This window comes from Lagenorhynchus albirostris, chromosome 10, assembly GCF_949774975.1.
Source record: "Lagenorhynchus albirostris chromosome 10, mLagAlb1.1, whole genome shotgun sequence".
Lineage (NCBI taxonomy): Eukaryota > Metazoa > Chordata > Mammalia > Artiodactyla > Delphinidae > Lagenorhynchus > Lagenorhynchus albirostris.
The window spans coordinates 99,252,422-99,259,354 of record NC_083104.1 but is presented as its reverse complement, the minus strand read 5'-3'; the positions used below and the strand labels follow the sequence as shown (position 1 = coordinate 99,259,354).

Sequence of the window (6,933 nt, the reverse complement as noted above, 5' to 3'; positions counted from 1 at the left end):
AAAGAATCTGAAAAATAATAGATAGATGTATATATATATGTGTGTGTGTGTGTGTATATATATATATGTACACACACACACACGTGTGTGTAACTGGATCACTCTGCTGTACACCTGAAACTAGCGTAATATTGTAAATCAACTATACTTCAGTTTTTAAAAAATGAGTAGAACCTAGCCCATGTGGTGACCTCGCACTGGTCCACTTGGCTAAGCTGGAACTGCTCTCCCCAGAATCCCCTTTCCTGCAGGGTCCTGGGTTATGACCGACCACAGGAGACCCTTGCGGGGGGTCTGGAAGGTGGGAGAGGAGCCGCAGCCATGTTTGTGTCCAGACGTCGACGCAGGGCCAGCTGGAGCTCACCTGCGGTCGCAAGTCTGTGGACTTACCTTGCGGGGATGAGGCAGCAGCCAGGCTTGCAGGGACTTCCGTTGCCACTGGCCTGCCTCCTTCAGCCCCTCTGACCCCTGGACTGGGGCTGTGTTCAGCTCTGTGAAGAAGGGCACCAGCCTCCCCGAGGGCATCACCGTGCCATCGACGTGAGAGGCCGGCCTGGGCCCCCCCCAGCTCTCTGGGCTCCCAGGGAAGCCACGCTGCACCCCACCTTTCCTTCCCACCTGCCCGCCCTGCGGACTTCAGCCTCAGCACCGAATGCAGAAACAGCCGTGAGGACACCATGTAACAGGCTCCCGCCGGTTGTTTGTGGGACTAACCCCTGTTCTATGTCACTCCCGTGTTTCTGTTTCTCCTGTGGAAATTTGACAGGTAGGTAGTTACAGATGTCTGGGAAAATGGTCCCGGCAGGAGGAAAAGAAGGAGCAGCGTCGTGAAACGGCAGAGGCTGTGCAAGGAGCACAGGTGGCTTGGTTATTTCCAGAAATAAGATGAAAAACAAGGAGAAGATGAGACTAGAAAAGGAGGAAATGGCCAGGCCATGGGAGGGACTCGAATGCCACGCAGGAAGTTTGGCCAATACAGGAAACAGCTGAATGTTTACACGTGCAGAAAACAGGCTTGGAGCAGTTTACATAATCCATTACGCTATTTCTTGTTCTCTGAATAGCGTTCCACAGGACAAATCTTCTTTAGCATATGCTGCTTGCTTTAAGAAATGCTGTTTTCTATTGTCAGAGCGCAAGACTTAGGTAACGTATTCTGTGGGGCTAGGGTAGGTCATGATGTCTAATAAGTAAACCGCGGATGTCAGTGGCTTTACATCACAAAGGATTTTTATTGCTCACATCATGCTGGTCAGATGGCTTTCTTGGGTGGCTCCTTATCAAGCCGTGTCTCAGGGTTCCAGGATCCTTTGATCTTGTGACACTGCAATCTTAAATGTGGAGTCTGTGAGACTGCCAGAAGAGGGGACAAGATGGTGGCCAGTCCTGCTGGGGGGTGAAGGCAGGGGGGTCATCACCGGGCATGAACTTCCGACAGCTCACCCAACTGCTAGGAGGCTGGGAGACGTGGGCCAGGAGGAGGAAAATAAAACAAGATCTGGTAAGTGCATGGCATTGTGTCTGCTGCCCTTATCAGCTTGGGAGCGCTTTTATTTATGGCTGCATCTCAGTAACACAGTAACTGTGTTAACACATAGGTGGGATGCGTGAGCTTTTTTTTCCCATTGCACGGTTCAGATTTTCTACTCCTATTTCCATGCCTTTGTATATTCACAGACAAAAAAAATTAACTCTGATTTTCACATCACAACTGAATGCTGTTATCTGAGCCCTTAAAACGACACTTTTACTTTTATCTAGATGACCTGGCCGTCTTTTAATAAACAACCTTTGTATGGGACCAGGTATAGAAGGGACTCTCTCTCGAACACGTTTTCTTTGTTCTCTGGAATGATCACCTGGGTACCAGGGATTGTTTGGCTTAGAGAATATCAGCTAAGAAAAATGTAGAGTGGGGCTTCCCTGGTGGCGCAGTGGTTAAGAATCCGCCTGCCAATGCAGAGCACACGGGTTCGAGCCCTGGTCGGGGAAGATCCCACATGCCGCGGAGCAACTAAGCCCGTGCGCCACAACTACTGAGCCTGCGCTCTAGAGCCCGCGAGCCACAACTACTGAGCCCGCGCACCTACAGCCGGTGCTCCGCAACAAGAGAAGCCACCACAATGAGAAGCCCACACACCGCAGCGAAGAGTAGCCTCCGCTCGACGCGACTAGAGAAAGCCCTGCGCGCAGCAACGAAGACCCAACACAGCCAAAAATAATTAAAAAAAAAAAAAGTAGAGTGATAGTTTTTGATGATTATGTAAATGTGGAGAAAAAATAAGTTATTGGGATCCAAGAACATAATCACTCTTCCCATTTCTGTTCATCACCGGAGGGAGGATATCACTGGTATTTTGATTTACAGTTTTGAAAGTATTTTCCTATAGACACAGTGTTACAAATAGTGATGAGGTGTACCGCAAAGAGAACCACCAGTTGTGTACTTTCCAGGCATATGATGGATTAAGTAGGTGAAATCAAACCATTTTTACATTAATTGTTGCAATTGCTGTATTATAAATTCCAGACAAAGAACTTACACTTTTGAAAAAGGGCCTATTCTTTCCAATATTTAAGTGGTCCCAATTGTAAAATTTTCATGGCATGATGTCTTTAAGACCAAAATGATAAAGTACTTGGAAAACTAGAAGATACTGCACAAAGTATCATAATGTTTTAATTTTCTTGTAGAAAACCTCAGACTGAACATGTGACAGTGCAATGGTTAATTTTATGTGTCAACTTGGCTAGGCCATGGTACCCAGATGTTTGGTCAAACACCCGTCCAGATGTTGTGGTGAAGGTATTTTTCAGATGAGTTCACCATTTAAATCAGTAGACTCTGAATAAAGCAGATGCCCGCCATCATGTGGGTGGGCCTCATCCAATCAGTTGAAGGCCTTAGAAGAAAAGGACTGTGGTCCCCTGAGGAAAAAGGAATTATGCCTCCAGAGACCATCAGACTCAAGCTGCCCCAACAAGCTCTTCCCTGGGTCTCCAGCCTGCTGACCTGCCTTGCAAATATCAGACTTACCAGCCCCCAGAGTTGCATGAGCCAATTCCTTAAAATAAATCTCTGTGCGTGTGCGTGTGTGTGTGTGTGTGTGTATGTGTGTGTGTGCGTGCACATACCCCATGGGTTCTGTTTCTCTGGAGAACGCTGACTAATAGAGATATATTTTCTGAGCAAAGGAAAACAGACAGTATTTACTAATTTGCATCTAAAATATTTGGGATTATACACCCACAGAATGTTCTTTGAGAGACACTAACCCAGTTGATGAAGGAATCTGATGTTTCTTGTTGATTTATCTGTGGTCATCCTCAGACTTCTCCTATTTTCTGTAAATCCTTTACAGCAGGTCCCACATCTGCATTCTCTGCTTGAGGGCGGAGCAGCCAAAACACTCTTAGTCAGGAGAACCCATAATCCAGTGATAAAACCAAGACGGTTCACCCTTAAATCTGCGGGGAGGATTGCTCATACTTCGTGCAAACTCTTCTTTCAACTCTGATAAGGAATTACATTCATGTTAGGTACACATGAGATACATTCCCGGAAACAAAGGAAATTGGCACTAACTACTGTTAAATAGCATTTAGGACACAAGCCAATGGAAGAAATGAAAATTTAAAATATGACGGAGACTCCTCTGACCTACCCCTCTCCGCCCAGGCTTGGCTGGAGTTCTGACGCTCTGTGTGATGTTCCGTGCTGGCAAAATGTTTGGGTATTTGAACCAGAAGGCTCATGCAAAGAATAAAATGTCAGCTTTATGAAGGTGATTTGTATAGCGTGAGGTATTAGCTCCTAAACAGAAGGAAAACAGAAGGAAAGAGGTCCTGTAAAGAAGTAAGGCTGCTCAGGAAGCAGACCTGGTGACATGTCTAAAAGCATTCATGTCTGTCGAAGGAATTAAAATGAAACAGAAGTGAGAAGCCGTAAAGAAGTGCATGTAACAGAGGCTAATTTCCATGTCTTATCTAGGATACATCTTAGGAAGCAGCCATTCTTTTCTGTGTTACGTTAGAAGACAGTGAGTTTGAAAAGATTAAAAAGGAAAGGGAAGATTAAAATGCCCTGGGGGGGCGGCGGAGAAGAAGGACCAAATTAGGACTTAAACTCGTTCAAATCATTGTACGTACCCTCTTTTTCTTTCCTTCCCTTGGAATCTTGGGAAGTGGCGTGTATCTCCTAGATTAAAATGACCCATCGGAAACCTCGTAATGTCAGAAATTTGAGCCTTATGTAACATCCGCATTAAAGACACAGGCTACAGTGAATGCAGCTGCAGCCAGGAGTGATACTTGAGCAGATAAAAGGGAAAGGGGACTGCAGTACCGGCGTGGACTTAAAACGAAGGCTTGTCTTTGGGAAGGCACAGATGAGAACAGATGGGGAAACAGAAGAGAAATTTGCATGTACAGAGGAACTATGATAAGTTAAAACACGCAGGGAGTCAGAGTCTCTCTGGTTCCACGTAGCCTTGCTGTGTGGGATCTCGGCTGAATGACAGTCTACTTTCCGCCTTTCTAAAGACAATAATAACTATTTTCATTTACATACTTATAAGGCAACGGTCCCCTCCCCTGCATAGTTAGCACGGCACTTGGGATGCCACAGGCTCTCGATAGGCGGCTGGGAGATCGGATGATTTCCTCAAGAGATGTTCTAAAATTAAACCAATATTGTGCCTTAATATCCCATGCGATTGTCAGAATTAAGTCCTGGGGGCTTGTTCTCAGTCTCAGGTTTTTGTTTTTGATTGTGTGTCCTTGGGCAATTTAAAAATCTCCCCAGGTCTCAGTTTCCTCATCCGTAGGGTCGACTAGATGGGCTTTTGATTCTTTCTGGCATTAAAGTTCTGGTTCTACGAAACTAGCTTCTGGGTACCCAAAGCTTGAACTACATAAACCTTATTTTACAATTCCATCCAGTTCAACCATAAATATGCAAATAAATATTTATTAAGTACACACTATGTGTGAGTCACCACACTAGGTGCTGGAGGTCTACGAGTCTGAGACTATGAAAGCCTGCCCTTGACGTCAAGAACAGACCCGCAGAAAGGGTGGAAGTAAATACTGGAAAGTTCCAGAACTCTTGAGGGAAGCCCTCCTTCTTGGGATGGTGATGTTTTAGAACTAGGGAAGCCGTGGTGTGTTGAAAGAAGGAAAGAGGGATGGAGGCTCAAAGGGTAGTGAATTCACATTATCACCAGAGATGGAGGAGAGCTTCACGGAGGAGGGAAACTCAGAGAGTGGTCAGGAAAGAGCACGTGTCTCTTGAGCGGAATTGCAGGGTTATGTACAGAAAAACAGCAAGGTCAGCTAGAAACGGTAAGCGTAGGCCATTTGCAGAGCGCCGTGAATGCAGAGCTGAATTGACTGTAAACATTTCTGAGCAAGGACGCGAGAGGATGTTACGTGGCAGATAAATCAGAAAACAGAGAGGAGGGGTGGAGGCAGCAGCTGCTCAGGAGGTGAGGCCTTGGGGATGGCTGGCGGTAGCAGAGCCATCTCACCTTCGCCCGCAGCTACCGGAATGCGTCGTGAAGAATGACCACTGGTGAATCAGTGTGGGTGTGGGCAGTCTTTGGTACCCAGACTTGGCGCTTCTGAAGCTGCTTGCCTGTTTTGCTAGGGTCTCCCCTGAAAGTAGCTTTCCCAGCCTGCACTTGATGCAGCCCACGGTGGGGGAATTTGGCCTTCCTCCTGGCTGATCTCCTGTTGCTATATTTTTGGGCTGTTCCGCAGTGGTTTGGTTCATGTCTGGATGAAATAGCTTTGGAGGGAGTGGCTGTGGCTGGTTCTTTCTTTTCCCCATAAGGATACATCACATCATAAGGCGGCGTCGGAAACGGCAGGACCAGGGTCCCTCTGGCTTTGATGGTTGACTTAATTGCTTTTAAAATTTTTTGGCTGGCTGAGATAGCAAAACAAATGAGGCGGAAATCTTTATTTTTAGCTCTTCATCTTAATCACGCTGATTAAGTGATCATTGTTATTGTATCAGGAAGATGATGCTCTGAGGCATCCCGTCTCTTGTTTTCTTTCCTTCTTTTCAACCTGCCTGCTCAGCTTTTTGGATTGTTTGTTTAAGCAACTCCTAGCGTTTGCTATGCCTCCTTGAAGTGGCAGCCCCGGAAATTTCACACCGCGAGGGCGGAGGGCAACAACTCTGGATAAAGGGGCTGAGGACTTGCATTGTGTCTCACTGGATATCTCTCTGGGAGTGGCCTCTGCTGGGACACTGAGTGGGGGGATCTGGAGGCTGCCGACCCCTGATCACTCCTGCAAAGACCCCTCCCTCCCAACTGTATCTGTGTAACTGACCCCCTCCTCCTTCCAATTTTGTTTTAGACCATTCAGCCACTGAAAGGCCTTTTCTCATTTTACTGCTTTCTTCCTCAAGATTTTTGCTCTCTCATTCGTCTTTGGCGAAGTTTCTGTGCATGTGTTTGTGTTTTTATTAGAAGGTTTCTATTGGAAACTTTCTTTTCTGTACCTTATTTTTTCCCAATTGTATCTTCATTTACACAATCCTGCCCTTTTGCAGACTAAACAATGGCTCATTCATTCTCCAGTTTTAGATGTTTGGATCTCCTGACACACATGTCAAAACAGATGTTTTCCTGCAAGTGTGACTGTCAAAGGTAATTCAGCTTTGTCAGCAACCGTTATTTTAATGAAATTTGGATTTTTTTTGGCTCTCTTTCCCACTTGTGGCCTTTTACTCATTTGGAAATATCATATTCACTATATGGCAGAATTCTATGTTATCCCCCTGTGGTTGGTATCTTTGCCTCTAAGGCCAACTTTCTAACTTTTCTGTATGTTTGAATGTAATGCTTCTACAGTGGGAGGGAAAAAGCTCAGTTTCTGGTAGTTACATTCTTCTAAACAGTTGCCCCAGGAATGATAAACCCA

General features: G+C 45.8%; 1 long non-coding RNA gene across 1 annotated transcript; it reads right to left on the bottom strand.

Annotated features, from left to right (window-relative positions):
- Nucleotides 1–1,160: 1,160 nt before the first annotated feature.
- LOC132528250 (uncharacterized) lies at nucleotides 1,161–4,274 on the bottom strand. The gene is made up of 3 exons (XR_009543143.1): nucleotides 4,150–4,274; nucleotides 3,277–3,514; nucleotides 1,161–1,458 (listed from the first exon to the last, which is right to left on the bottom strand). It is a non-coding gene; the product is annotated as an uncharacterized LOC132528250 (long non-coding RNA).
- Between the last annotated feature and the right edge of the window lie 2,659 nt (nucleotides 4,275–6,933).